General features: G+C 36.5%; 1 protein-coding gene and 1 long non-coding RNA gene across 10 annotated transcripts in view; one reads left to right on the top strand and one right to left on the bottom strand.

Moving 5' to 3' along the window:
• Positions 1-27,581, bottom strand: part of LOC128175255 (delta-like protein 1) — a 48,090-nt gene that overhangs the window by 17,046 nt on the left and 3,463 nt on the right. Inside the window, exons 1-3 of one of the 4 annotated variants that reach the window (XM_052840752.1) lie at positions 23,736-24,887; positions 18,646-18,720; positions 4,741-4,783 (exon numbers count right to left, since the gene is read on the bottom strand). The gene's annotated coding sequence lies outside the window, so the exon portion shown is untranslated. Of the gene's footprint in view, positions 1-4,740; positions 4,784-6,490; positions 6,625-18,645; positions 18,721-19,497; positions 20,328-23,735; positions 24,888-27,581 lie in introns of those variants that run through there. The other 3 variants (XM_052840751.1, XM_052840753.1, XM_052840755.1) reach the window with 3 other exon arrangements.
• On the top strand, positions 153-27,581 carry LOC128175256 (uncharacterized). 6 transcript variants are annotated; one of them, XR_008242651.1, is made up of 5 exons: positions 153-392; positions 6,421-6,642; positions 13,556-13,602; positions 23,131-23,255; positions 26,041-27,581. It is a non-coding gene; the product is annotated as an uncharacterized LOC128175256 (long non-coding RNA). The 6 variants fall into 6 exon arrangements; XR_008242653.1 differs by lacking the exon at positions 13,556-13,602 and adding an exon at positions 1,590-1,680 and having other exon boundaries at positions 174-392; XR_008242654.1 differs by lacking the exon at positions 13,556-13,602 and having other exon boundaries at positions 174-392; positions 26,041-26,177; positions 27,408-27,581.

Raw genomic sequence — 27,581 nt, forward strand, 5'->3', positions numbered from 1 at the left:
TAGAATCGATATGCTTTTTTGTTTGGGAAACATGGATAACTGAAACTGCAGTGGAATCTATAGCGATTTATCGGCGAGGCATTCCTCGATTTACTGTAGCATTTTGTAGATTAAGCGATTAGATCCCTGACTGTCTTCGTTTTATAAGGCTTTCAAGCCCCGTCTTGTGTACCGTTACACGGTATCAAATGGTCCGGGTAAGACAGAGAGAGGACACCGGTTTCATGTTACACCGCCGATACAGCGTCATTGAAGCGGGAAAAGGAGTGCGATTGTTCCCACAAACTACTAGCTGACGGAGACAATGTGTTTAGCAGTATCCCGTCACCTCATAGAACAAAATCGTTTTATTGAAAGAATACACCCCATGGCAGCGATGGATTCGATGAAATGTTAAGATTTTCTATATTTGAAATTTCTGAACTTTTTAGAGCCTATTTCACTTTACTCTATGGAAATGAGAGTAAGAAACTAACGTTAAGAAGGGTTAATTTCACACAGTCAGACACATCCTCAATATCTAACATATATTTTTTAGAGATTAAAATCTTTAAAAAGGCCAGGAAAGCGTCAGATATTTCGGACGACGTTTACCTGACGTTTTTTTTTTTTATTTTCGCGGCCCCAATTTTCGTTTATTTTGATAATGTATATCGAAAGAAGATAATTCCGACTACTTCACACATTAACGCGAAAAATAGTAATCGCAAAATTATTCAGAATTAATAAGTAATATATGTTACTTTACAATGAAAATTTGGATAAAATATGAATTGATATTGCAGTTGGCAACGGTGTGTGTTGAAAGTTGGCTCTCTGTGAGTTCCCACGATGTCAGGCCCATAGATCTGAAGTGATGAGACCGAGAAACAATGGTCTATCCCTTATCAGCTTCAATTAATCAATCATTTACACAACCAGAAAGGAATCATTGTTTAATATAGCGACCCAATTAGACATATTTAGTTTAATGTTAACTAAGGGTCGACTTCAAATATTGATTGCTATCAAATGGTTGATGGTGTGTTATGATTGAAAAATCAACCCCCAGTAAGTAAAACAAAGAACTTAGCAGATACACAGACTTGTAGGGAAGCAGGGTACAGGGTGTTTACATGTGTGGGACAACAGACTGATCACAGTACTGGTGTATCAATAACTGCACTGATTATACTGTTATCTTGGGAACATCAGTCTTTTATAATCTTAATAATTCTAATTGGCCATCCCCTGCGAGATAAGGACTTATTGAACATGAATATGATGTTTCTGTACATAAGCGGTTAGTACACGGATATAAAATTTCACATAATAGATAGCTCAGATAAAAGGTTCAAAAGCACCAACTAAAATAGAAATGGTTGGCCTCGGGTGCCCTATGATGTTTAACTCTAGATATATTAAATCTTGGCTTGTCTTCTCAGCATTAAATTAGAGAATATGTGTGTAATAAACTTTTGAGATGATTTCTGATGTAAAAATAATGTCTGCCTACTGAACAATAGGTCTTGTCGAGTATCCAATTTAAAGAACAAATCGCATATACATTTGAATTGCTCAAGATCAATATTTTGCTTTTTTTATACGAGTGAATTGGGGTTGGAGAGGATTCTCATAGCACGTTACAGTGGCCTGTTCGTCTCCAGACGTACGCTTAAATGAAGGCAGGGTACATTTGTGGTGAGATTTTAACGATGAGAATGTGAGGTTACCATGAGTAAAAAAAACCTACAACTAATTGGATTTACAGGTAAACAGGAAGGCTTTGACTGCTGAATGGAATCACGGCAGTGGGAAAGTTGTATTGGCTAGGAACTTTAACTTTTTAACAAGTTTGATATAAAAACTCAGACAATGGGCTGCCCAGGCAAACAAATTATCTCTGCTCTGAGCAGTCCATTATGGGATGACAGTGTGTGAATTAGGGGGGGGGGGGCTACTCAGACAGGAAGGGGGGTAGGGTAATAAGGAAAATGCCAAACACAGCAGTTGTACAACTGTTTCTTTGTCTGACATGTGTTTTTATTCAAAACAAAAAAAGTTGACTGGCAATAGCTTCCTCCATTGAACAGTACACAATTTTTTTTGGATTAAACATTTGTATGGATCCTTCTTAACACACTGATAACATTATTATCGGAACAAGCTGTCAGTCATTGTGTACAAGTACACTCTAGATATGAAATACACAACAGAACCAAGTGCACATATTCTAGTCTGGTGTTAAAACGTCAAATGTCAATGGCTTCAATTGTCAACATTAAAACAAGGCTCTGTCATCCCCCATGTGTGAGATCCGGCCCAAGGAACTGTAATTAGACAAAGTCTGTTACCGCGTAATCAACTGCGGAGGGCTGCCGCTGGCGGCACCCCAGCTCACCACGACCCGCACTCCACGGTGCACCACACTGTCCCCTCAGAACATTTAATCCTGATAATGAAACTCTGAATTCCTAGTGCACTTTTGTTAATTGATTTATATAAAGCAGCTTGCTCTTCTAGTTGAATATATTCAGGTATATTATCACCAATGACTGGAGCAAATCTATTTTTTTAAATTAATCATATTTGGTGATAAGAATGTGGTGATAAAAGAATTATTGACTGCTAAAGAATGCAGTGTCCTATTGCCTCATGCATCTTTGATGGATTTCATTCAATAACCGCTGATTATATTACATGTAAATACAATTGATGAAGATCACTGCGTGATTAGCTTCACATTATGCATGTTAAATAACTATTCAAATGATGCCCTACTTAGGAATTCATTTCAAGTTCAACTTTATCCTCAATGAGAAGTAGACATTTTATTTTGTATTTTGTAATGTCATATAAAAGGGGGGTGATTAGGTAGTGAAAGAGGGGTTGCACAAAATCACAAGCTTTAGGGGTGCCAAATTGGGTCATAATATTTGTGATTTATCATATTAATGAGTCATTAATGCTATGGATGCCTAGTGAAAATTACGCGATGTGCTCGATGAATTTCGCCTTGGTGTGTTAGTATCCAGGACCGCGAGTCAGAAGACGGCCGACTTAATCCAAGACAAACACAACCTTTCAACCAGGGGATATTAACTAAACTTTTCGTCAATCTCCTGATAAGGCATTTCCACGATCTCTTCAATGGGCATGGGAAATAAATTTTTTGACAACTTGATATATTTCTATGTCTATTAAATGAATGACACATGTAAAAAATGGGGGTATTCTAGAATTAGGGATTGGAATTTGAAAAGAAAGGTTAAGAACTGCAAAATGGCATCAAAAGTTTTATGAGCAAAAACTTTTATTGGAAAAGTAAAATTTGTGAACTGTCTCTGTGTTATACCAAAAGTATTCAATGTTTTTCCATGAAACAATCGAAATTTTAATTTGAAATAACTCTGTAATGTAATTTTATTATTTCTAACCTCCCCTTTTGACCTTTTTCCTTTTATTCTGTAAATGGCTTATTTCTTTTCCATTGTTCACTCAGACTGTGCATGTGTGCATATAGCCAAAATGATAAATGCACGTAACGATCAACCAATCAAATATTCATTCTCATAAACTGCAGCAACAGATATATTTATAGGGAATTTTTCCCCAAGCTCTACCTGAGGATACCAACAGGTACTATTGATTTTACAGGTACGATTGATTTCACAGGTATTCGACCCAAATTTCTCTCTTCCTATATCAGAACTTTCATTTAATACCAGTTATGGTCAAGTGTTCAACATGTATTTTGTATCAAACTATGATGCTATGATCTAGATTACCTGAACTTTAGTTTGGTCACATATTATGAAATAGGAGAGGTATAAATTTGTTTTAGTAATGTGCAGTTGACATGAGAATTAATGATATGACCGGAGATAATTGTATTTCTTCCCTATTATTGGGTCGCCCCAGGGATGGGAAATGAAATCATCAAGATTAAAGAATCTTTCAGAAAACGGCCCATCAATGGTCCGGGGCTTGTTCACGCTGCCTCATTGTAGAATAATTTCATTGAGTTCGATCAATTGTGTCAACAGCCTCTGAGAAAACACCTTTTAATACCAGGGAGAATAGAGGATAATGAATAAAAGTATGCCAAATAATGCAATCACTTGTTTATTGAATTTACCAGTTTGAACCTGGAAGCTGTCCACTTTTTGTCATAAAAAACTAGTTAGATCATCATAATTTTAAGTAGGTGCTAGATTTTTCTGAATTTTTCAATTTCCCATGGACCAATTGTATTTTAAGGTTCTAGCTTATAGCACTATGTACACGTACTATCCAATTGGACTAGCTAGATTCTGGCTTCGATTTATTGAGATTAATACTAGGTAGATCAGAGCATTTTTTTCTAATTTGACCTCCATCATCATGATTACAATTCACAGAAATACAGCTGTCCCTACAATGGACCAATCAGCTTTTGTCATGCCAGATGGATTTGGATCAGAGGTCAAGGTCAAAGGGGATCTCTTGAGAGAAGTGCGAATCTGTCATAGAAATCTACAAATAACAGTGAAGTGGTCTCATCATGGGGGGACGGCTCAGGGGAATACGAGGGACACTAAATTTCCATAAATTTCAACTAAAATAATCTCCCTCATTCAATAAAGCAAATCAGATTTAAGAATTATAACTCCCATTGTCTTCTGTTCCAGCGTGAACACAATTGCAAGGTCACCATCCCATTGTAAAAATGGTTTTTATGTAAATATTGATTGGAAAAATGATAAAATAATATTTCCTTACTTTTCGCTTGCGACTTTTTTTTTCTTCACATGTTGTACCAGTCCTGTGAATGAAAATTAAATAAAATGTCAATAATAAAGGCGACAGGTTTGTTTAACAAAAATAAAAGTGTTAACAAAATACAGCATTTGTGAAATTGAATTATGAATAATTAAAGTCAGAGTGTCTAATTTTAAAATAAATGTTATCGATGAACAATGAACAGAAAAGATGAAATGTTGTTCATAATGTCTTCCAATGTATTCCAACCTCGATAATATAATAACTTATAAGATTGATTCCCTGACAACAAAACAAAAGCTTAGAGTAGAAGTCTGAGCATGAAACAAAAAAAACCAGAGGTCATAAGTACGCAGAGGATAACCGCCCGAAAACAGAACGGAACAAAAAAAATACATGTAGAGGCATCAAATACCTGCACATTTCAAAATTGGTGAAATGAAAATAAGAAATGATGAATAAAAATTTCAGTATACCTGTGGCATCTTGAACAACAACTGTTACATCTGGCTATAAATCCAAAAAGTCTGTCTAGTTTTGCTAAGGGTAACTTTTCTGATATGAAAAAGAAAAGAGACCCCAGCAGGTGCCCAAAGAATCTGACCAAGCAAAGTGGGGAGGTTGTCTAATTGTAGTCCCTTTATAGAGCAACAGTTGTGTTTTGTGTCTGATTCCTTTACATGTTGATGAGCCTGTCTGAGGGACGTGATCGGGAAGTGGGAGAGGGCTATTGTCACCTGTCGTAACAGTCACAAAGGTCACTTGATACGGCCTCCAAGTTACAATCCTTGCCTTTTGTTCCTACTGAAAGCTGAAAGAAGACCATCAGCGGAGGCAGTAGAATTTATAATATTTTACTGGATGTTACATGTAAATTTGATCCACTGAATGAGAGTCCCATGAATGTTGTGTCAATAATTCAAATTTCCAATCTATATTAACTAGTCATGGTGACAATGGAAGTTAAAGATGATTGGGTGAGATGAACCCCGCAAATGATAATTGTGGTCTGGTTGGCCGGGTAGAGGGGAAACGTTTCCGTATTTTGGTGGCCATTGATCGAGGGCCACCCCCTCAAACTGACAAACTTTCCACTTTGCTGGTCTGGACGGCAGGGTCCTGCTGGGAGCTGTTTGCTTTGGGATTGAGATGTTTTTGTGATGACACTCTCACATAAACTCGGGAGATAGAGCAGGAATGTGCCGCCTTTTATTGTCACCTGGCCCCTTCAGTTATCTCCCCTTTTACAGTCAAGCCCTCCTGGAGTGATCTCCCTTCCTCCTGCCTGTTGAAGGGAGATAACAGCTTAGTAACCAGGGTCTACACAGAGTACCTGTTCTCCCCAGTCATCTATCTCAGTCAACAATTCAGCTACATGCAATCTGCACAATCCTTACTCCATAACTGTTAATCATGAATTCATCTGGTTCAAATCTGTTTTGACCTATTTACTTTTACTATTAATATCTTCATACTTTTTTCTTCCTCCCTTTGCAGTGCCAATATGTGAAATATTACAGACTTGCTCTGAGTCTGGTGTATCTGTCAGAACGTAGCTATACAGGGCAATGTGTAGCCAGACATGATTAGATTCAGATATTTTAGTAATATATTTGAAATATATTTCATGAAATCAATTGAATATAAAAACTCTATTCTAAAATAAATGAACTTTTACAGGTCCATCGTAACTTCAAAATGAAGGTGCCAGAGAGTGGTCAGAGAAACGGAGAGAAAAGAGAACCATTACCTGTTGATTGAAGAAGTAATTAATTCCACTAATTAGAATCCTTGAGACAGAATCACAGCCTCAGAATCTCCCCTATTAAAGTGTTGGCAGCGATTCTCCTGGATTCCCCTCCTCTATTGTACATAACACAACAGCTGATCAGGAGAACTGAGGTACGTATCATCAGGTGTATAAATAGCAATTGCAGACCGTGGGAAAATCAAGTAGTGTATTGGCTCTCTCTCCATAACTTCACTGATATGGAATGCAGATTGAATTTATCAAATTTGAACACAATACACTTTCCCCTTATTTTGAGAAAAGAAGGAGGTGTTATATTCTTCTTAGCATTTAACGGAAGATTAAAAGACTATTGGTGGAAATATTTAAAGATCTGATAAGTTGAATTATGTAGCAAAGCAAACACAAAGAGAATGGGCTCTGATAACTTTAAGTATGGGAGAGAGGTTCGTGTGCCATAATAGAGACAACAACACAGCGGTGAAGTCGACATACAGACAGACACACGGACAGACAGACAGACTGGAAAAATCACCTCATTTGTGACTGTGTTGTAATTGGTATTTTATCAATGAACAACTTTCTATATTTTTCTTTGCAAAATTGTATGTCTTTTATAATATCAAGACATATTTCTATCTGCATATAAAATATTTGATATCTTGAATGTCAGTTATGCAATAATTCTAAAATCAGAGAGATCAAATTCTCTCTCAAATTCAAGTCATTATCAAACCAAAATTACAGTTATCTTTGTGAGGCGAATTAATCTGTGTGAATGTGGTAGACAGATCCAGTCGTGTCTGCCGAGGGAACACCCACAACTCCAGCTTCCTCCAAAATAGAGAGACTGGGGCTGGCTCAGGACCCATCTGTTCTAAAAAATGCTAGAAATTACAATCTCCCGATAAGCAGAAATAGAAGACAGATGTAGAGTTCCACAAAAAACAATCAAAAAAAGGGAGAGTTATTATGACAGGGAATATTGCTTCCAGAGAGAAGGAGATAGATTTGTTTATTGAATTGAATATCCTATCAAATCAAAGGCTTATTGAATACCTGTGTTTAAGAAAAATATATATAAGCCGTTCTCAGTGATATTAATTGATTCTGTACTTGGGAAGATTTCTCTGAATCTCTCACCCATAAAATATTGTGACTAATGTTTCTGTATGGTGCTGCTGGCCTTTTGTCTGAATGGTTGTTCATTATGAGTAAATGTTGCATATTCCAGGTAGAGCACTTAACACCTGTTAGCCTTGTGTAAAGGGCCGTAACTCCACACTCGCGTTGAATGAACCAGTAATCGCAATCACGCAATGCCTTTACTTATGGTTAAATATGCATAAAACTATCTTTTATGGAGTTTCACAGGGGGGAGAAGAGACATGACCTTGAAAATATTCCAGTGATCAGAGTTAAGGAACAAAGAAGTGCTCCTCTGAGAACTAAACCAAGGAATGGGGTTCTCAAGCCGGGACTAAGGGTAAGAGCGCTACCGGTACGGGGTCACAATTATAAATTATGTATGGTCCCTCAACAATCTGCTCAAAATCTTCTCGCTGTAGTCCAAACATCCATAAAAATCACGATAAACTGAGACTTCTCCTGGGACAAAGGAAGATATGTGAAGACACAGACGAAAAAAACCAGAAGATCTTATTGAAAGAGCAAATATAAACACCCCAAAACTCACTCACTCAGTAAATTAAAATTAAGTACATTTTTAGCTTTCGAACAAAGGAGATATGTTGGCAGACTCGTTGAAGATATGATGCCATTCATATGAACAAACCACAGTCTTTCAAAAAGATGAATTCATTTAATGACGGAAATATTTTTTATGGGGAGATGTTTTTATTTTTTAACAAATGATTAGAGACAGTAATTTATGAAGAGGAAATAAACGGTGTTAGGTGGGATATAGTGTTACTGTCTGATGTTGATTTCAGCATGCTTGACTGACATCTACACAGTTCTTAGAAATAAATTGAGGAGAATAGGGTGCAATTCACAAAATAAATCCCCCCTTGAGATAATTCAGCAGTGAAAAGACATTCTGTTTGTTATTTTTAAACTAGTAATTTATGGCATTTTGATCAAGGAAAACAAATAGATGAGAAATTGTCTACAGATAATTGCATACAGTGCATTTACAAAATCTAATGTATTTTCCCTCTTCCTCTCCTAGTTATCAAATTGCATCAAACTTGGAACATCCCTTTAAATCATCACTTGAAATATTGTTAGGTGCAAATTATCTTGTTACTCTATGTAAAGTTTTTATCATGTAGAGTCTTTGGTTATTTCATTTTACACACTTACTGAACCTTAAATCATCCCAAGTGTCTTATTTATGTCAGATTTTGAAAGTTGTCTGATAGGTTTGGCTCTGAGGTTGCTGGTTGGACAATCACATCAGAGATAAAAATTACACAGCTTCCATGTTACGGGAGAGATTATTTGATTTATGAAGATGTTAGCAGGGTTACACTAAAGAAAAACTTCACAAAACAGACTCCGGGGCTTTCACCTCACTTCTGGTTTTTATTGTTTTAGATCTTGAGTTTCACATGTGCTCTGCATCTCATTTAATTTGTCGAGTTTCTCAACAGATGATTCAACTTCCTGGGTAACCTGGTCACCCATGACGACCCATGTAACCATGACGACCTGTGAAACCGTCTTCCCCCTCCCCCCAACAGCTCTCCAGCAGTGCCTCAGGATCCTCTCTTGGCACCCACCCTACTGCAAACACATTCTTTGGGTCTGGCGACTTGCCGCATATTTAAGGATTGTCACGCAGTATTGGAGATACCGATTAATTTTAGTATATTGCAGGAAGGGTGGAGGGAGTTTTTGCATTCAGAAATGGCAGCCAGGTGGGAGAAAGAATGTTCCATACCCAACATTTTCACTGATTCAACAATTTTTCATCATCTCTCAAAAAGTATCTCATTCTCATCAAAAAGGCACAAAAAATCAAGGGATATGTGGGACAGAATGGTATAGCAGTGGCATCCCTGTGCTGCTTTGCTATGTAGGTAATGCCACGGTTTACAGGTATGTAGTATGACCTGTTTTTTCTTGGCAGAACTGATGCCAATACTCCACAGATAACAAGGGATGGCAGACTACACCGGGGTTCTTCCAGAAATACCATGTTTACATTTTCTTGCAATGCATGTCACAAACCTTGTAGTAATGTCTAATGGTGGGTGCCAGTAGTAGTGGCAGCAATCTCTGATTCAGAGGGTGAACCAGTCCAGAGTGACAAAGCAACATCATCTGGGGGGCGAGGAACCAGTTGTGGTGACAACAATGTAAAGTGGTAGGTGAACCCGTCCGAAATGTCAGGGGAACATGGTCCATGGAAACAGAAACACAAAAATAAGATGGTAGTCCTTAATAAAAGTAGTGACCCACTTCAAAACACCATGGCAGTAGGATCCTTGGGTCCAAAAGCCAGTAGTAGTGGCAGCGACCTGTCATAAAGTTAGTGAACCTGTCCAAAAAGACAAACTCTAAGACAGCAATGACTCGTCACATGTTGTTATTCGCCTCGCCATCTATGAGATTGATCAACCCAATATATTTCCATAGTGAGTCAGTGGTTAGGAGCAATAAGGTGGGTGATGTCACTTGCTCCTTACATGGGATGTTTATTCCCCCATGTTCAATTTGAATATACATTTACCTTACTTAACATATCTGTCATTGAGTGTTCTAGAGATTGGTCAGTGCAATGTTCTAAACAAAAGAGTTCATATCAATCTTCCCATGGTATTGATAGTAAAAATTAGAGGCCAGACCAGAGGTAGGTAGGGGTAGGTATGATGGAGAGTTTAATCATATGCTGACCCAGATATTATGGTCAGTAGTTTAGTGAAAACAAGTACAAGTACCTAGGTATTCAACATGTAAAAAGAAGTCAAAAGTTTATAGACTGAACATGATTATATGAAATGAAAAAAAGTCTGGTACTATGCACCAATATCATAGGGGAGAATGAATAAGTCACCATAACAACCATTCTGTTATTGAGGATGATGTTGAGACAAGCTGAAAATGTTGTGTAGTTTGTAAGATGATTAAAATAAATAGGTTCAGGTATCCAGCGTTCACCTATTGCAATCCTTAACATATTGAAAGGGAACGGTACATCTAAGGCAGCCACAGCCACTCCGTGATGTGACAAGCCCTCTCATACAAAAAAAATCAAAGGGCAAAATATTTATACGTCCATTTTATGTGATCTTTATATCAATACTTAAAGAAGAGTGCAAAGAGTCAGTGATCTGAGCCCAATTGACGGAGAGCATGCAACAGAATGGCTAATTAGACCGCCTAATCAGAACAGTTTTGAATGACTGCTGTAGAAGACATTTTTTGGCAAAATGCACCGTAAATGTATTCTGTTGTTACACAACAGATAGAAACAGAAAATAATCATCAGATTCAATGTCTGCCAAAAACCGGTGCACATCAAAATGGGAACTGGAAATTCTTTGCCAGGAAGGTGATTGTGCGTAATCTGGACTACAGCTAGGAGTAATCGCTTTAGCAGGGAGGGAGCAGGACAATGACAAATCTCTAATTAACATGCTCTCGTTACCTTGTCCTGAAAGTCCTGGCCTCACGACTTCTTGGATTCAGTTCCAATCAGCAGAAAAAAAACCCTCCTTTTATCACAACACCTAGAAGCTGGCTGTTCTTATGTAAAGGATTACAATTAGCATATATCTTAAGTGTATTGCATCGACCTCCAGACTCCAACCTACAGACTCTCCTGGCCTAGAAATATACACCTGTATGTTTCCTTGCAAGCACACAGGTGTCAGGGGTCAAGGGTCACCGCTAAAACAGTCATATTGTGTATTGGGGAGGGAAAGAATTACAAAAATTCATTATCTTTTGCAAAAATCTGGTTTTCACTTAAATTATGATTAAAAATGGAAACAAGTTTCAATTAAAAGTTACTGTTTTAAAAAACCGCAGAGAGTAATGAAATGGAATCGTGACCAATAAAATGAGAATTAGCTGTGTAGGTTTTGGGAGAGTGATTCTGGAGGTACTGTTTTATTATGACCTGGTGTTAGTTTATTGACTCTTCTATCAGGGCGTTCATCTTCTGCCCAGCAAAACAAAAGGTAAAATAGAGATAAACAGTTTAATTCTCTTAGTACCTTACCAGAGTCAGACGCACTCTCCCGGTGACCATTCCAAATTGCATGGCAAGTTCAATTATCTGGTGGAAAGGAATTCCAATGAATTCATTAACATGATCCTGAGGCTGCATTGAATTGACCAATTTCTGTCCCCAATGGAGATTTGTAGAAAATGACTGATGTGCATGTTTGTGCACACCTCAGAGACCAATATTTACCTTTGTTGCTTAACTAAGTTGATCAATTTCACAGGTATCCATCATTTATCTTTCATGTTTTAATTAAGGCTGTCCCCCGCATCAGTTCTGCCTCCTGATGAGGTGGGGTTATCCCTATAAATAAACTGAGGGAGAAATATGGGGCATGTGTTCTATTACACAACGTCATTGGCCAAATTGCCTCATCACTTAAGCTGCAGGCCCTGGTGTAAAAAACTAAATGAAACCCAACAGCTGATGTAACATTTCTGATAAAACCGATTTGTTAGGAGCTTCCTAAGCTTCACACATGATAAAGCTGACTGGCGGTGATAAGTTAGATCTGGGGGTTCTCTCCAAGTCTCTGCCCCGGTGTACAGCAGGGGGGATATGTCTCCAGGGTCACCACAATAAGCTCACCAAGAGAAGTTCTGTCCAAAAATTTGTAGCTGGTATAAAATATACACAATTTCATGTACCAGTAGCCAATCAATTAAAATATTATTTGTGTTCATTGATATAGCATTGTGGACTTGCACAAAATGAATGTAGGAATCAAATGGAGGAGATTTTGCAATTAGAGAGTTTGAGATATTTTTATTTCAGAAATCTGTTAATCTGAAAGTTCATGTATATCAAAATACACCTATAACTATTATATTACTACAGCTAGAACTATTGTATTACTACAGCTAGAACTATTGTATTACTACAGCTAGAACTATTATATTACTACAGCTAGAACTATTATATTATTACAGACTATTGTAAGATTCAACTGGTTCAATCTAGGACAAATGGTTTCAGAGTCCATAAAATGTACACTTCATGATACTGTTGTACCGTACATATCCCCGCCCCAGGGAAGAAAAATTTGATCCCCCAAAAATCAGGGAGTATCCAGATAAGGGGAGACCACCCTCTGCTGTCATTTGAAATCTGATTGAAGACTTGGGGATATACAGAACATTTCTATCTGCCAATGGTAGACAGGCATCTGTTGGAAATGATGGGACCGAGATGTTTCCAGGTGATATTTATTAAATATGCACTCCATTTTGTCTCCCGAAGCTTCAGCACTTGAGCCCCAGTGATAAGCAGCCCCGAGTTTCCCTACTCATTACACAGCATTAAGTAGGCATCAAAAATCTCTCCTTAGAAAGTTGAAATTGAAGAATGTTAAGGTTGTGATAAGATAAAAAGCTGAACATTAATTCTTTTTCTCTCTCTCTTCTTTTTTAATACATATGGATCGTTTTGAACATTAAACAAAAAAATTGAAACTTATTATACGCCAGCGGCCATTTTTCACAGTGATTTAGGTTATCAGATTCCTCAGTCGAGCTGAGAATAATTCTGATTGTTAAAATTCATGAAGAACATTTTATTCCTCACTCTCTTCTCACTTTAAAAGAAAACATACATGCAATTATTGTAAAGAAAGTTCCTCTCTGTATTATTCATTAAATGAAATTGAATTTCTTTGTTCACTAAAAGAAACATGCCAAGCTTAGATTGGCTTAGAATATCACCTCCAGAAAAATGTCTCTGTGTCAAAAAATTAATCTGTTATTTTGTAGATGTATTTTGTTTAAAGTTACACAAAAACAAGAATTGTTTTCAAAGAATTTTGATAGACTCAAACAAGAGCTCCCAGGTTTTTGATAAAGTATTTTGTAAACATCAATTTTTTCTTGCAGAAGTGCACACAGAGATAAAGCGGGAAAAATCAAGTGATCGCAAGCAGGTGAATGTTGCGCATAATTTTGTACAAAGAAATAATGGAGTCGCCATGAATCGAGAACTCTGCAGAGCTGAAGAAGATAAGACCAGTAATGTTTGTGTAATTTGCCCCAGAGTCTGTCTTTTTTGAGTGGATGACTCGGAGCAGCTATTAATGTGGCATATGATCATACTGTGGGCTCCTACCAAACAACCCCCCCAGCTTTGATTGTTTGTCTTTGGACTGGGTTAATTTCATTAGAAGCAACTTTGAAGCACTAATTGACACTCTCCCTTAGATAATCAGGGGGGGTTTACAGGTTTGAAGTCAGTCTCAAAAGAAAATGCTGTGATTAGCGTGGACTTCAGTCAGTCGGCATCATTAGCCGCGACCTAAGAGGTGGAGGCTAACGAAACAGAATAAACTTGTATATAAATAGTTCTGCATACATGCAATTCATTCAACAGAAGGTGCAGTTTCATTCTTCTTTTTGTATATAGCTTGTCTATTGTGCTGTTCTTTCAACATTGTAGCATATTATGAAATGGGATATATTTCATTTAAACAGGCATTTATGGTCAAACTAATGATAATGCAATATCATTCTTACAATGCAGCGACCACATCCGTATGACTGTAGACACTTCAGGTGACTGACAGCTATTGTTATTAATTTCACCATATTTTAATTAAATTACAAAACTTGCTTCAAGACAGATTGACAGAAGACTATGTTGCATTTCCCAGGAGATAACAATCTGCCGTTTCATGCATGTTGCACAAGCTAATTGAGCCATACTAGTAAAAATTCCTGGTGCATTTCAGACTGATCACAATAAGAATATGTCTGGCCCTGTTCTCGGTGGAACATTCATTCATTATGGATGATGTTCAAACAATCAGATGGCATCACCATACTTGTGCTGGCCGCTAAATGTTTGCAGTTCTGATTAAATTCCAGAGAATTATTTTTTCAAGAATTATTGACTTGTTGTCAACCGATAAAACAATGGGAGCAAACCAGAAGTTTAAAAGCCAGACCTGTGTATGTACGATAGAGGGGAAAGACACGGCTTTCATATAGAAAGGGGGGTAACTCACAGATATCGAGAGAGAATACTATAAATGTTACAGCTAGAGTGGCAATTACACAGGTAAAACATTTTCTCATCTGTTTGCTCATTGGTTTATTTTGAGCTACTGGCAGATACAAAAACAATGTAGTTCCTGTACTGGTAATAACAATGCTACAGTTGAAATAAAAAAACCAAAGTAGCCATCACACTGTAAGCCTACGTTACTGTTGACCGGGAATACACGCGTAGATCAAACCCTTAAATTAGGACTGCTGATCACGGTTTACATCTCTCGTGGTCAGAATGACATCGTAGAGGTAGAAAAAGAGCTCTTGATTTCTATATAAAGTTAAGAGCTGTTCTCTAATGGCTTGTTTAGGAATTCTTGGGGTGAAGAAGTCTGCAATTAGGAAAGGGAAAACGTATTTTCTTAAGAAAACAGAGCTGACATGGTGAGAGAGCGGAAGCTGCTTGTTTGGGACAATTTGTTTTCGGTGTTTGTGTTTTTCTGTTGTGATTCGATGGCCAGAAATTGATCGGACATGAAATGTATTTGTCTAATCTAGGCCATTGATTAATGTTTTCCATATAATATTTACTCATGTCTTGGACAAACTTGCCCATTTACTTCCATTAAGGCATTGTGCCTGCTACCAGGGGAGGTAATCTTGGTTGTGGTAGTATTTAGAGAATGAAGGATATTTATCTAAACACATTTGATCTCTGACTCGCATGTAACAGCTCCACTCTTCTTTTATCCCTCTGATAATTTCACAAATTTCTTTTTAATCCTTGATTTAGTTTTAGGGAGGTCCAAGCATTGACATACATAATGACTTCAAAAGTCATTGGAAATACATTGTGTATCAGAAAAATATCTCAGAAAGAGTGAGAGAGAAAGAGAGAAAAAGATAGAGAGAAAGAACTATTGAAAATAAGTTTTTAAAAAATCAGAGGTATAGGGAAAGATAGATAAAAATTGGGCCGTAAAAGACATGGAGAGAGAGAGACAAGGAGAAATAGGGGGGATAATTAGGGAGCTGAAGAGTGAGACTGAAATTTATAAAATTAAAGATAATCCAATTTATTATTCCCCAGAACACTGATGGAAATCTGGGTGAGGCTTTGTATTTGTCACCTTTATACAATCATACATTCTGAGGTGGAAAATAACCATTTCTTTGGCTTTTATTATGGAAAAGAGATTTGAAGGCTTTCAAATGAAACTGAATTGAAGCACATAATGCAGAGGAAAGGGTTGGACAAGGGAATCATATGGATATTTACATAAAAGATGACACACATTTTCATTTTCTAAAAAGAGAAATTTTCAATTCGCACAAAATTGAATGGCAAAGGTATTGGGTTATTGGATTAAATAGCCAAATGCATTGTGCTTGTGAAAACTCTATAGCATTTCTTGCATATAATCATCTTGTTAATGGATGCCAAGGATTAAGGTAAAACTGGAGGACTCTTGCATCGCAAGGTGTGAAGTTTTTCATTAGCTACCGCTCTGCATGGACACTTGAACTCTGTGTGACTAATTCTGAAAAGCCGTTTATCTGTCTATGGAAAATCAATAACAAGAAATTAATGGACGATTGTTTTGTAAATACAGAACAATGCGTCTGATAACTGAAATGGCAACTATTAACTGATGTAATAGGATAGAATATTCTTGTCAATTAGAGCTGATACTGGCTACTTATAGTAAATGAGTGTAAGAGAACAAGCTGACACTCGGATACAATCACTGCAGGTCGCAGGCTATGGTACATGTACTATATCCACTAAATATGGAACGACGATTAAAAGCAAGGGCACTGAATCATTTACTCTGCCCGATATTACAGAGTTGGAAGGCAGGCAATGTCCCATTATTTTAGATCGCTAGTTTTTTTTTTTTAACAAGATTTTAAAAACCCGGAAGATCCTTGGATGGCGATGCAGTCATCCGTCATTCCTGTCATGACATGACTCTCATCCAGCAAGATCTGCACTATCTGACTCTGTCAGTAAACTCAGCACAGATCCAGGTCCGTGGAAACGGAGCCTCAGAGTTTTGTCCGAGTTTGTGGAGTCATCCATCACCACGAGCTGTGGTCTGACAGTAAATCCATAACGTGTGTTGTGTCATGGGAAGAGAAGCTGTAGTCCAGAGTCTCACGCAAACTTCCACATAAGTCGCTCGTAAACTGACATGCTTTGTATCACTCCATTACAGGGACTTAGACCAGGTTTGATCCAAACCAGAAAGATATAAAGAAGACAGATAGAGCTTTATGCAGGATTTGTGAAGTTCATTGTCTTTTATTCCATTACATGCTGATTTGTAGTACAATTTCAGAAATTTCCTTTTAATACATGAAGTAATGAATAATTATCCTTCCCTCTCCTTAATTGGAAACTAGAGGGGGAAAGCTTTAGTTTAAGATATGAATATCTAGTTGTGTGTTCAATGTCTGCCAAAAAACTTAATTCACAATAGTTTCATTATAATTCCCCTTTCCACCTGAAAACGTATACATTTTACACTGAACTATATATTTCTTTGGACATGCATATATAAGAAACATTGTTTACAAATAACAAAGTTTCATCTACAACTTACAATATACAATATATCTAATATTTAATGTCAATAAATTATCCCTCCTTAATAAATGAATTCAGCTTATTTTTTCAATTCTCTTTGATCTTGCATCTTAACAATTTGAGTTGATTTGGGCTATTTCCTGGTAAATGTTATTCTAAGCATACAAACTTCGTATGTCGGCCAGAAACAAATTTAGCTATTTGTAAATAAGTAAATGATGTGTCATTTTAACAACAATGTGTACAGCAAGAAATAAGGATGTTTTATCTGTTACTGAATTTAGATCCATGTTTATGAAATAAGAATGAGTGACTGGTAATGGATCATCAATCTCTGTTGATCAATGACAGTGAGGGAGAAGTCTTAAACTCCTGTAGCACTCCTCAATACTTTGATTCTTGGGTGAGATTTCCTTAATCCTCCACGGATATGATATATCTTTTATATATAATAAGGAAAATTCTTTAATCTAAGATTAGATATATCAAGTTCTTGTTTTCCTTGACAACTGATGTCTGGCAGTGTAAGGAATAGATCAACAAAGCCTTATATGCTCACCCTTTACGTCTATATAAATATCTAAACTTGCCTGTACACCAGGCAGAGTATCTAAATCACATATTATATGATAAACATAGGAAAGCTTTAAGTAGACTTAGATTATCTTCACATCGTCTACGAATCGAATCTGGTAGATATGATAAAAAATGTCCTATTAATGAAAGGAAATGTATATATTGTAAATCAAACGATGTCGAAGATGAATACCATTTTGTTTTGGTGTGTGATTTTTACACGGAGTTAAGGAAATTATATATTAAGAAATACTTCTATGTACGACCAAGTATGGCAAAATTTATTGATTTACTCAATTCTGATTCTATATTTATGTTAAAAAAACTGGGTAAATATGTGTACGAATCTTTTAATAAGAGGGACAACTTTACCATCAGACGTGAATAAGCGTAAATCAAGTTTATATATAACTACTGCTTTGTTGATCTTTTTGATATTTTTTCATCCACTTTATACCTTTTATATATATTTATATAACCTGCCTTCCACCTGTACCCACAATTATTGTAAAGTACTGTTAAATTGTATGCTATGGCAATGTATGTAATGTATACGCCAATAAACTACTACTACTAAACTTATAGTTTGGAATGCATAATTAAAGAAACAATATTATTGTTTCAAATAAAAGACATGAAGAACCTTGTAATTTACATCCTATTGGATTCTAAACTAAGAAAGCACCTGTCCACATCTGTAATAGGAATCTTGAGGTTCAGTGGATGTCCTGAGTTAGCACCGAGAGTTAGCACTGAGAGCCCGGTGGACAGCCGATTTATCAATGCTCTACTGTCTCTACAATGGCCAAAGACTTACCTGTCTTTGATGGCTGTGTTTATTCTACCTCGTCTAGTAATCCGCGATCATCTCACTCAAGCCTGCGACCACTCTCTACAAACAGAAGGCAGACCAATGTAAGATTCTCTGAAAGCTTGCAGGATTCCATGATTCAACTCCAAAAATGGCTAAACCCAATTTATATACAAGTCCGAACCCAAGTAAAAACTCCATATACAAAAAAAAATAAACTGTTCGAGGGCTATGTGGGAACTTAGCGTTGTCTTTTGATAAAGTTTAATTTGCAAGCAGGGCCACTAAAGGCTCAAGACCGATTTCTTTGAAATCAAATTCATCTAATTACAGATAATGGCAAGGCTGAAATGAAGCATCATTGTTGAGATCATATGCCTAAACGCTTTAACTTTATTGGGAGATAATACAAGTGTCATTAATATGTTTTTTAAGTCATCGTTGTCTGCAGCTAATGGGGTACGATAATCACTGATTACAAAGATAATTTTTCTCACTGGCATTGTTAGTTGAAATAGGAACGGTTTAACAGAGAAATGGATGGCAAATGATATTTTCTTTTACCCTGACTTTGTGTTTTGCCATAACATTTGTTATTCTAGAAGTAAAATGAAATTTTGAATGCATTTGCTTTTGTGTATTATGATTTTTTTTTAAAATCAATTTTTTAAGTATTTTGCCATCCCATCAGACCGGAATACTTGGATTGAAAAAGAGACTTTGTGAGTTACTATGTAGCAAATGCATACAAGTTGTCAATTGCCCATGTCACTTCAATCAGTTGACTTTTTACTAACATATTCTATCTCCTGTTCAATACTTTAGATTGATCAGGGACAGCTTCATATGACTTCTTACCTTGCAGTGTTATCTTAATGCCAACAATTTTTACAGAAGTACACTTAATCCATATCACTGAAAACTCCCACAAAATACAAAAAGTTCAAAGAGCCTCAGCTGTCATCCATCAACAAAGATACGTCCATAAAAATTAAGTGAGTTGTGATCTACCCGGCTTAGTGATTGTAAAACCAGATAAGAAAAAAAGTCCAGGACTCGCAAATTCTCTCAGACCCTGGTCATTCCCTGATGGGCTTGATCATCGATGACCAAGAACAATGAAATATGACAATAGCGATTTATGGGTCCCCTGCATGCTTGAATTGCTTTTGTGCATTAGCCCATAGGCAGAATCGATGGTGAAAAAATAACCATGTAGAAGGAAATTAATAGGCCAATTATTACTGGCAATAACGACATGCAGGTAAAGGCTGGAGTTGAGAGCTTTATTGTCAGAGTGTGGGGGTCAAAGCCTGCTCAGTAATCAATACTCCCAAATTATATCAAACATTTCATATTCCAAATAATTCCAGCAATTTTATCCACTGATTAAGCAAAAGGCTTTGTTTCTGTGCTCCCGAAGCCGTCCTTTTTGGGTTTGGTTCATGAAATGCTGTACGTGTACCTGAGCGACAGGTGTGTGGTTTGCTGTAATTCTAATGGACCCGTTCATCAACAGGTGCTAACTGTAGTGGGACTCCATCGTGTCTCAACTCCTCCCAATCGAAGCAAAGTCGAGCAAAAAAAAAAAAATATAACAATTGGGCATATCTTTGTTTGTTCTGAGAAGAAATCATCCTTAACATTGCCATTAGCTTCGTGTTGCGGGTCCTGATTATGCAATTTTTATTCCATTGAAGCAAACTGAAATTTGACGACTGAATTAAATTTGTTGTACTGCTGGCCTCCCGTTCAAATCGGGCAAGAGCGGTGTGAATATTGAAATGACTTACTGAAATCTTATATCTTCTCTTTAAATGGAATGGCATTAAAATTAATTAGTTTATTTATCGGAAAAAATTTTGTGGTGATTTTATGAATACACAGACCTTGATTTGAGGGTTAGAGGTTGCGCATGCCGATCTCTAAAGTGAGGAGTCTGGGATTGATCGGAATAAAAACTCTGTCACACAGTTTTATATGCCTTGACCCTCACCAGTCACAAATACATGATTCTGGCAGAATTTAAAGTCGTTAATAAATATCATTGCCATCCTTTATCATAAACAGATAATAAGTTGCCAAAAAAAAAAATGGAAGGGAATAAAAAAAAAAGATCAGAGGACAACAACATATCACTGAAGTGATAGACTTTTGTAAAGTGGAGATATTACATCATAAATTGAATCTCGTAGTATCGGGAAATGATTGGCAGTGGGTGCCTGTAATTATCATTGACAACTAAATCTGCGGTACTTCTCATCCACATCAAAGACAGTGTACCCAACACACTGAACTAAAAACCCAGAATCGGGCATTCAGAATAATGTTGACAATTTTATTCCGCATGTTTTAGGAAAAATGTTTTCTTAATTCACCATAGAACCACTAAATGACTCTTGGGCAAGATCTTTTTTTACGGTAATGGAAACTAATTCCATGTAATTTACATAGCTGTGCCATCTTGACTTCTTTGATATTTCTGAAAACCAGCTCACAGCTCCCACATTTCAGTGTAGCAATATTCAGAAACATGAAGCACCTGACAGCCTAATCAAGGATAATGCTGTTTTCAATGATTAAACAGCAGCCCAAGGGGAGAGAATGCTGTTAGTTTTCATACCCCAAAGGGGGACAATCAACACCTATTACGGAGACGCATGGTGATGGATGTGGCGAAAGGACGAGCAGTATGAGTGCTCTATAAGGACGCTTTGATGACCCGCTGACCACAAGAAGCCATAATAAGGAAGATCGGAAATCATCTTATCATTGCAGACACAAGCCAGTGTAAATCACACAACATTATATTCCATGCTGTGGCATAAAAATTACTCTACAGTCCATATAACCCTGTCCTTTATTTTTCAGTTTTTTGCATGAACTGCTATAATGATCTCTCTCTCTCTTTAATGAAAATGATCAATGATGACTTTTTGGAGTAAGAGTTTTTTTTGGTTAACACAAAATACCACAGTGAATCATTTGTAAGCCATCTCAGATTGGAGAAATATTTAGGAGTCTTGCTCCCCCTCTGTCCATAAAAGCTGATCAATTTTAACGTATTCAGGCAGTGCATCTGATCTTCTTGATCTAAATGCACCATTATAGAAATTATAAAGATTTGTTTTGATTTTCACTGGGTATGAGGAAAGGCAAAAACACTGACAGGCATCTAGCATCATCAGATACAGTCCAAAGCTCCCGGAGTCAATATCAGTTTGTGCTCTCTCTATAACTTGGATTACTACCATCCTCATATAAGGGCCATAGTTGTTATCATTGAATAACATCAATTACGGCTATCACAGGGCCCATCAGAGTGGGATTTGTGTTTTTATCTGTGTTTTGCTGTGTTTTCTCTCTGATCATTTCCCAGGGCAGCAGAGTCATTCAGTTGAACAACCACGGAGTCTGTGATGGCTTCATCCATTGTCCACAATTTACTGAGTTCTGAGAATCATAGAGTTCTTTTCTAAAGCCTCACTTCTATACTGTTATCAAACAAAATTGGAAATGAAATTATGGTTTACAAACTTTACCACCAAAAAAGGTTCCAGTAATCTTACAGAAATTTCAAAGAAATTTGAATGCTTATAATTATAGAACCTTTAAGCGAATAAGAAAAAATTATTTGAAAGCTTCAGTGTAAATACTGACAAGCATGACCATTTTATAAATCATGTTCATGATTGGTTACTTAGAGACTGATTTTATTATTCATAATTTTTACAGACATCATGTTCTGCTGATCTTGACAAGGTTGTGTCAAACTGTACAAGGGAAATGAAACTTGGAGTGTTTTTCTTTGATATTTACTGACTATCCGGCCTTTTAATGTGGCAAGGAACGCTGGTATTGTTCAATGCGGGATGACTGCCACTTTATTAGGACCAAAGAGAGGTTTTAATGCTCCCTTAAGAGTGTAAATCAACAGGCCTCATAGAATTCCACAAAACTTTCAATAAAATATCAAAATACTTAAGAATTAATCAAATTGGAGACCTCTCTTTGATGTAAAGAGAATGTAATGTGTGATGGTTTTACATAGTCCTAAACATTTGAGTCGGGTTTCTGTTGAGAACTTTCCTCATAATACAATGAACTAGTGAATGTGTTCCCTTTTATAATGTTCAATTAATTATTTAATCTTGTGGTTCATTAAAACACATGGATGCCTTTGTTAGTTAATCCTCCCGCATTCCTGCCACAAAATCAATACTGATCGATTTCATCCCAATTGTTCACGGCCTCTGCCCCCAAGTCTTGGGTTTCGGTACAGTGGGTACAGTTTGGACGCAGGTTTCTTCATCAAGGGTTGGGAGCCTGATGGTCATCAGGGGTCAGTCCATCTGTCCATGGGATCAGGCGTTGAGACGAAAAAATGTCTGCTGCCTAGAGCAGGCTCTAACATACAGCACCAACACCTTTTGTCTTTCATGTTTGATAACGTGTGATAATTTATGAGCATATTTTGATTTCTTTATTCAGTAGACGATGATATCGTCGGGTCATCGCAGCAGCCCACCTGAGATAGAATCGGTCCCACGCCCGAGTGACCCTTGGATTGAGACATATTTCACGATTCAGTGATGCCCATCAGAATGGTGATCAAGGTAATTAATTACATTGCCTTGACGATAACTATACCTGTGCCCAGGGGAAGAGTTTACCTGTGAAGAGTGACAGAAGGTGAAAAAACACAGGTATTGGGAGTTATTGGTGAGATGACATGTGTCCGATCAGAATTAACCTGTCAGTGTCTTTAGTGGCTCTAATGAGACGGACAGGCATGTGGGGGAAATAGGTGGAAACTCACCCTCTCCATTATTAGCTCCACTCATAACAATTTCATCTTAACATGGTCATTCAAAACTAAATACATGTATAAAAAATCATAAAAACTTGAAAAAAAAGTTATCATAAATACCTATTTGCCCAGTAAGGTACTAAGAGGATTTCTTCAAACACATAGAAAAATGGCACACAATTATGATATTGTCATCAGGAGTACATAGTTTTGTAACTAATTTTCTCACACATATAGAATTAATCATAGATGTGAGAAGTACTGGCTTAAGGCACCTGTTGCTTACCTGCTCATATGTGGATCATAATCATCCAATGAGAATTAATCCAAATCAAACAACAACTTGTGTGTATTTAGCAGTGAATTAGATTGACTTCTAAACTAAAGGCTGCAATGGACACCAAAGAATTCGAAATTCTTCATCGGACTTCTGTGTTGTACAATGTATTAACAAGCATGACGGAATGTTTTTTGGATTACCTATGTTTTATTATTAAATTGGCATATTTAAGGTAATCATTTAATCCCTTAAACAAATATTAAGTTATCTTCTAAAAATTTGTAAGCATTGTCCATAATTGTCTAAATACAGAGGCTTTTAGTGGGGCCATTTAATTCCATTGTTCCAACGCTCTCCATTCCTGCACTGTCTGTCAGGCGCGCAAACCGGGGCTAGAACAACAAGGTGGGGAGTCAGGGGAGGTAATTCAGGCAGGTCAGAAGAGCTGCATGTACTGTACGAGCGTCTGAGCAGTGGAGCGGGAATCTTAAGCCACAAGGATAACATGCCAGTCAAGCCCTGAACATGCCCCAGTATTCTGTACTGTAAAGTACCCTTGTTGTTTGTATTGCTTATTATCAATTGAACTAATCCACTGTAGAGAGAACTGGAGAAAGGTGTAATACAACACACGTAATCAAATTGGAATTTGATGATCCGTGTATTAGTGGGTTTTTTTCTTTGTAGAGAGGATCTGTGACAGTAGTAATACTGGGCTGTGTTTATACAGGCGGACTCTGAATCACTCCCCGGCCTATTCTCGTCTTACAAAACGACTGTTTAACCCCAAGTCCTGAATTAATGACCTTGTCTATACTGCTTACACATTGATATAATATACTTATTAATAGTGTATTCAGTTATTGTTGAATTCAAGCTGCAGTCAAGTTACAAGGGTTTGGCTTTTTTTAAATATTAAAATAATCAATCTTTAATTGCTACGTACAAATTGATTTGCTAAAAAATGTCAGAATATTAAAGTGTCAACTGTGTATCCATCCATTGATGTCGTAATTTCATACAATTTATTGTAATTCATGAAAACAGATGACTTAATCACCACACAGGGAATTAATTGATTTGATAGATACTCATTTGTTGTTGTTTATCAAACATTCACTGCCTTAAATCCAGTTTATAAATATCTTAAATAAAATAAGCAGCTTTAACTATTAAATATAATAAAATGTTAAGATTAGATATTAGTCATTTTTAAATGGGTTTTCCAAAGGAATAATCCAGTTATTAAAATAGAGAAAATGGCGGGTGCTGCGAAAAGGGTACCCCTATTGTACAGATAACTCCTCCTACAGTTTTCAAGATAGGAAGTTGTTGTTTTGCAGATCAATTGTACATATTTCAGAGATGTGAATATTGGATTTTGATGTTAGATTTTTGCGAAAAATACCATCTGTTGAACTTAGTAATTTTTTTTGCATAATATTGCAAATAGGGTATACCCGTATTGTATAGATCACTCCTACAGTTTTCAAGATAGGAAGTTGTTGTTTTGCAGATCAATTGTACATATATCAGAGATGTGAATATTGGATTTTGATGTTAGATTTTTGCGAAAAATACCATCTGTTGAACTTAGTAATTTTTTTGGCATAATATTGCAAATAGGGTATACCCGTATTGTATAGATCACTCCTACAGTTTTCAAGATAGGAAGTTGTTGTTTTGCAGATCAATTGTACATATATCAGAGATATGAATATTGGATTTTGATTTTTGATAATTGCGAAAAATACCATCTGTTGAACTTGATCATTTTTTTGGCATAATATTGCAAATAGGGTATACCCGTATTGTATAGATCACTCCTACAATTTTCAAGATAGGAAGTTGTTGTTTTGCAGATCAATTGTACATATATTAGAGATGTGCATATTACTTGAATTTTTATTTTTGATTAGTTATGAAAAAAACCCACCTGTTGAACTTGGAAACTTTTCGGCAAAATATTGTTGCATATCAGTATATTGCATATAGAGTACTACCCCGTTTTCTGGATAGGTAGTGTTTATCAATTTAGGGTAGACAAATGGATTATGGATACTGTTCACACAAAAGAAAAACGTGGTTTGCTGTCAGGTTTTCTCTTGTATAGAAATAATGGGATAGAAAAGTTGCCACATGTGTGGTTTGACCATATTTTATTTTAATTAGAAGCACTGGCTGACCAAGTTTCACCAAAATACATTTATATATGAAAGAAATTTAAGATGTCAAAAAATTATTTTATTTTTGATTATAAATTCAAATATTTTCAGAGAGTCTACAAAGAATTTCTTCACATCCTTTGTAGTACGGTATGTCCTGCATTATCCTGGGAATATCCTGGCTGATCAGTCAATGCTGAGGCTGGTAACCACTTATCTGTAGAGGGCACGACTCGATACTTCCTAGTATACTACCTGAACCCGTCAGAGAGGAACTGGAAAGGTACACAACTCTCATCCATGTACTGTCGGAACCAGAACCATTCCATGTATTAATACCATAACAAACCAGAATGTCAGGTATCTCTCCGAGTGAGAGAGATGTGATGCAATGAGTAATGTAAATATTTCCCATTATAAATCTCCGTAAGAATTATGTTTTCATTCCTGTGAACTTTAATAAGTGAAAAATGATAATTGTTCATTGACGATATCTTGGATATGATTTCAACTGTATCTATTTCACAGGAATGTGTCTTTTTATATAAAATCATCAAAAGGTGATAGAAGCAATAACTTGGGACAGACTTAATAGAAAAAGAGATCCTCCTCAGCAGTTGTAGGCTATGGTTTGGTTAAGAATCAATTGTTTGGTTTTAGGTGGCTCATAATTTGATTTGAAAATTTTCTCGGTCAAATGTGTATGATCATAGTTTATGAGATGAGTTAAGACCAATGCATGCACAATGTATGAATGATATATCATAATGAGAGTTATATAGATTTTTAAGAGAAATGAAATGAACCTTTGAAGATGGAGTACTACCGGGTATATGGTTCGTTTAACCCAGGAGGATGCTATAAGTTCTTTAAATTGAAGAACCTACTTAGTTTAGGGAATAAAAGTTGGGGTAAAATACATAATATTCTCATATTGGACAGAGACACCACAACCTTGTGCAGACACATCTTCATATCAAAACTTAAATCATCTTGCATGGTGCAGACTTTTCTCCCTCCAATCGAGGAATCTCCCCCTCTCTAGTTATTTCAATGTTCTCCCTTCAACAGCAATGTTCCATATATCTTAATAAGAGGACTATTTTTAAATCATGAAAATAGAAATGTTTTTTGTCTGATATTTTTTCTACTACAACAAGAAGGTTATCATCGATGGCTAGCTCAGAAGGTTTGACTGTCTGGTCCGCAAACCTTTAAACAAACTAGTAAGAATTGAGGCAATAGAAACTAAAGAGGAATACTTTAAAATATAACAGTTTTATCTATTTTGCTCTGTTGGTCTGAACCATTTCCATCATATTTTGGGGCCACAAGCTACCTCAAGATTTGGCAGAATTAAGTTCTCCCATACCATTAAAAAATGGAGATAATCTTTTTAGGTGAAGGTTATATTAAAAAGTAAGAATGCCTAGTCTGATAGCTTTCTTTGAAAAGTATCTGAGCTACATGCATTCCGGGCTTGGTCCATGATATTTCCTCCTTCCTTATACAGACAATGGAGGAAAAAGGGCAAAGCAGGCTGTCTGTGGAAGATGAGGAAAAGAGTTGTATTGAGAAAAAAAAGCAACAGGCACATTGAAGAGACAGAGTAGAAGTTTACAGTCACTCACTCTGTGGAGATTGCCAAATGTTCAGAAACATGTATTAGATATCATATAATACTCTT

The sequence above is a fragment of the Crassostrea angulata genome, chromosome 3, assembly GCF_025612915.1.
Source record: "Crassostrea angulata isolate pt1a10 chromosome 3, ASM2561291v2, whole genome shotgun sequence".
Taxonomy (NCBI): Eukaryota; Metazoa; Mollusca; class Bivalvia; order Ostreida; family Ostreidae; genus Magallana; species Magallana angulata.